The following is a 5252-nucleotide window of genomic DNA, read 5'->3' as shown; positions in this document are numbered from 1 at the left end:
CCCCCCCCCAATGATACCGATCAAACCCCTGCTCATGGACTGCATCTTTATTCAAGAGCATAGAAACATTAGCTGGTGTCAGCACAGATGACTGGATCCAGAGACGCCGTAGACAGAACACCTGCCGGCTCAAAAGACGGGAGGCGCAATCTCTTAAGACTTGGTGCAAATCAAACATGGCGGGGCATAGCTAAATACACATTTCAGTGAACAAACAATCTGCCAATTTAAGCCAAATAACAACTGTAATAGCAATATATGCTCTAGAGCAGGGGTTCTCAACCTTTTGCAAGCTGGGCCCCCCCAAAGCTGGTTCTTGCAGTTGTGGCCCTAGTGCCCTACGCCCCCCACACCACGAACGAACGGACGATAGATAGATAGATAAATAGATAGATAGATAGATAGACAGATAGATAGATAGATAGATAGATAAATAGATAGATAGATAGATAGACAGATAGATAGATAGATAGATAGATAGATATATAGATAGATAGATAGATAGATAGATAGGCTATTTTTTTTAGGCCCACATTATTAATATTATTATTATTAATATTATTATTATTATCAGTAGCGGTAGGTATGCCTATTATCATTACTAGGCTATTTTTATAATTGGCGGTAGTACCAGACTTCTAATGTGAGCTTGCAGATATTATTATTATTAGTAGTAGTATTATTATTTGTATTATTATGAGTAGTATTAGGCCTATCATCATTACTAGGCTATTGCTATATATTTATATGAGGTTACATGCTTTATTGTTATTATTGTTATTATTGTTATTATTATTATTATTATAATAATGGGCCGCCCCATAGTTTGCCGCGTACAAAGCAATTTCTTTGGGTGTTTATCCTTCAGGGTTTAAATTGGGATTTGTTATATGTGGGGGGATGGGGCTCTCCCTAGGGGGGTCTGGGGGTATGCCCCCCCAGGAATTTTTTTTAAATAAAAATACACCTTTAAATGGCACTTTCTGGAGAGTTTTTTGGCAAAAAAATGTAGAAATCAAGAGTTACATGATATGTGCAAAACTGTAGGGTTAAGAACCTTTGTGTTGTTGTAGTATCAACAGGTTTTAGGGCATTTAGCATTTACATTATTTATATTATTAATTTTTAATGATATAAGAACTGACCCAGACAATGTGCCAAACATAATGAGCCCCATGAAGAGACAGGAGCATATGTCAGCAACAGCTGAGAAGATCTGGGTCTGTGGTGAACAGGTCCAGGGGTCCCTGGTGTAGGGACCAGGGACCCAAAGTTAAATTAATGTTGAGGGATAAACTAAGACCACTGAAATTCTAAAGAATGACAACCACGGAGTAACATAAATGATATTCCTTTAACCTTTGTGCCAAGGCTCAGTCATGTTTGGCCCTCATCCTCTGGGCCCCTTCATACCTGAAGCCGGGGAGCGCTCTTGAACCCCTCACAGTGTCTGAAAGCACAACTAGTCGATCGCGAGTGGCTCAACAGGTAGATCTACAGATAAACTCATCTTTCAGACATTTGACCGACCGGGTTGACCCTTCAGCGTGAGAAATCGGGGTGTGGCGTGTGAGCGTGTGAAACCAGTCAAACGCGTGTGTCTCACGGCCGATGCGTGAGAGTTGGCAGCCCTGGCTCTGACTGCAGGCTGTGCCTGCTGCGCGAGGCTACTGCTGACTGGGAGTACTTTTGGACGGGAGAGGGGCTCACGGCAGCTCCCGTGGTTGAGCACAGTTTTTTTCCCCTCCCATCCTGTAGTCTACTCGCGCCCCCCCCCCCCGGGAGAGAGTCCGCGCCCCCCCGGTTGAGAACCACTGCTCTAGAGGACTGAGAAGACGAGAGTGTGGAGGACATTAAAGCTTGCATTGACCAGTGACCTCCTCACAAAGCGGTGATTTAGCACATATCTTGGATTTGTTAGAAAGGGAAACTGTCTAGCTTTCATGCCAAATATTTCTTGTGGAAGTTCTTCACAAAGAGTTTCAGTCTCTGGGGGAATACCTGGAGTTCAGTCAGAAACAGGTGGATGAGCTCGCGGTGGAAAACAAGGTCCTCAGAAGTTTGGTTAAATAACTTATGGAGGAAGTGACACTGATCTCAGCCAAAAATAAGATCATTAGAGAAATGATAATTGATCTCCAAGCCCGTAGTACGAGGGACAGTGGTGATTTCGGGCACCTGGGAGCATGCGGAAGAAGCACCAGAGGACACCGTAAAAACACTTAGTTCAAAATCACCTGAAGCTCTCCGCTGATACGATGAACTCATTCTCACTCCCATCTCGTAAAATACAGACATATGGTCAGGTGCCTTTGTTGTTGTTATTGATGCTAAAGGAGACTTTTAGCACGCAAGTCTCCTTTAGTGTCATATAACACGCTTGGTTGTCTCCTCTAGTGTCATATAACACGCTCAGTTGTCTCCTTTAGCGTCATATAAGACACACTCTGATGACCAGATAGAAGCTGAAGTGACTGAGGTAATGAAGGAAGCAGGATTTTCCTACGCCAACATCCGTATGGACAAGTAGGCGTTAATGGTATTAAGATGCCCCACCAAGACCAAGTCAAAAATCACCACGTGATAGGGATGCTCGCATGACGCTGAGGTCGTTGACAATTGAGTGATGGACATTGATTCGGATAAATTCTACCGAGTCAACCTAAATTGGACTGCAACTGATCAAACCCCCCCCTCCCAGCAACCCTTCACCAGAGCAGGAAAACAACCAGCAGCTGGCCATTCTATCTTGTCCTGTGTGCTGGTTATCTCTTCAAGGTCACGCCGATGAACTGAGCTTTTAACAACACAGACAGTTTGACGCGCACATTGCACACACAACTCACTATCTCACACACACACCATACACTCCCCCCCCCATCCCGCCCCACATCCATATGTCTGCCTTGATTTTGTGTTTCTCCCTCTCAATGCTGCCTCAAAAAATTCCTTCATGTGTCCACATGAACTGTGTGTTGTCTTGTGCATTACGTTGTGATGTTTGTATTAACATGTAGCTGTCTGCATAAATCCTTTTCAGGGAGTGCGTGTGGCGGCGCTTTTATTAGCAGCAGCTCGGAGGCATGCTCCGAACGGTATTTCGTTGCCTTGTACTGTACATGTGTAATGACAATAAAGTTATCTATCTATCTATCTATCTATCTATCTATCTATTACTTTCCACTGCACTTTAATTCGGATAGCTTTTGCCCAAAAGAATTCTGTTAATAATAGTATTTTCTTCTATATTTATTCAGTACATATTCATGTCCTGCACTCATGAAACCATCGTACGAACTAACAACACAGATATATTATATACAGTGCCTTGCGAAAGTATTTGGCACCCTTGAACTTTTCAACCTTTTGACACATTTCAGGCTTAAAACATAAAGATATAAAATTTTCATTTTTTGTGAAGAATCACCAACAAGTGGGACACAATTGTGAAGTGGAACGAAATCTATTGGATATTTTAAACTTTTTTAGCAAACAAAAAACTAAAAAAAGTGGTGCTTGTTAAATGATTGGCCCCTTTGCGTTAATACTTTGTAGAGCCACCTGTTGCTGTGATTCCAGCTGCAGGTCTCTTGGGGTCTGTCTCTATCAGTTTAACACATTGAGAGACTGAAATTCTTGCCCATTCTTCCTTGCAAAACAGCTGGAGCTCAGTGAGGTTGGATGGAGAGCGTTTGTGAACAGCAGTTTTCAGTTCTTTCCACAGATTCTGGATTGGATTCAGGTCTGGACTTTGACTTGGCCATTCTAACACCTGGAGACGTTTATTTGGGAACCGTTCCTTTGTAGATGTTGCTGTATGTTTGGGATCATGGTCTTGTTGGAAGATAAATCTCCGTCCCAGTTTCAGGTCTTTTGCAGACTCCAACAGGTTTTCATCCAGAATGGTCCTGTATTTGGCTCCATCCATCTTCCCTGTCCCTGCTGAAGAAAAGCAGGCCCAGACCATGATGCTGCACCACCATGTTGGACAGTGGGGATGGTGTGTTGAGGGTGATAAGCTGTTGCTTTTACGCCAAACATATCGTTTTGCATTGTGGCCAAAAAGTTAGATTTTGGTTTCATCTGACCAGAGCACCTTCTCCCACATGTTTGGTGGGTCTCCCAGGTGGCGCGTGGCAAACTTTAGACGAGACTTTTTATGGATATTCTTCTTGCCACTCTTCCATGGAGGCCAGATTAGTGCCGTGTCCGACTGATTGTTGTCCGATGGACAGACTGTCCCACCTCTGCTGGAGTTCTCTGCAGTTCCTCCAGAGGGATCATGGGCCTCTTGGCTGCATCTCTGATCATCTTCTCCTTGTCTGAGCTGAAGGTTTACAGGGACCAGGTCTTGGTAGATTTGCAGTGGTCTGATACTCCTTCCATTTCAAAATGATCGCTTGCACAGTGCTCCTTGGGATGTTTAAAGCTTGGGAAATCTTTTTGTATCCATATCCAGCTTTAAACTTCTCCAGACCAGTATCTGGGACCTGCCTGGTGTGTTCCTTGGTCTTCATGATGCTCTCTGCGCTTTCAACAGAACCCTGAGACCATCACAGACCAGGTGCAGACTTATACAGTCTTATACTCTCATACAGAGACTTGATCACACACAGGTGGATTCTATTTATCACCATCAGTCATTTAGGACAACATTGGATCCTTCAGAGATCCTCGCTGAACTTCTGGAGTGAGTTTGCTGCACTGAAAGTAAAGGGGCTGAATAATTTTGCACGCACCACTTTTCAGTTTTTTATTTGCTAAAAAAGTTTAAAATATCGAATAGATTTCGTTGCACTTCACAATTGTGTCCCACTTGTTGGTGATTCTTCGCAAAAAATAATACTACTTTTTTTTTATATCTTTATGTTTGAAGCCTGAAATGTGTCAAAAGGTTGAAAAGTTCAAGGGGGCCGAATACTTTCGCAAGGCACTGTATGTCCTGCACTTACTGCTATTGCACTTCTGGTTAGACCCAAACTGCATTTCGTTGCCTTGTACCTGTACCTGTGTAATGACAATAAAGTTGAATCTAATCTAATCTAATAAAGGAGCCCTTTTCATGGCCTTTCAGCGGGAACGAGATGAAAATAGTATTGTTGTGGAGCCCCCAGAGGGAGATGAAGACGACAGCCTCCATATAGGACTGAAAGTATACCACCGGTCAGAGGCTACCGACTCCGACAGCAAAAACGGGAAGGAAGACAGCGATGGATAGAACCCTCCGGAGACAAAAACTCCCCCAAGGGCCG

Source organism: Etheostoma cragini, chromosome 16 (assembly GCF_013103735.1).
Source record: "Etheostoma cragini isolate CJK2018 chromosome 16, CSU_Ecrag_1.0, whole genome shotgun sequence".
Lineage (NCBI taxonomy): Eukaryota > Metazoa > Chordata > Actinopteri > Perciformes > Percidae > Etheostoma > Etheostoma cragini.
The sequence above is the reverse complement of the archived record's forward strand: the minus strand, read 5'-3'. Positions refer to the sequence as shown.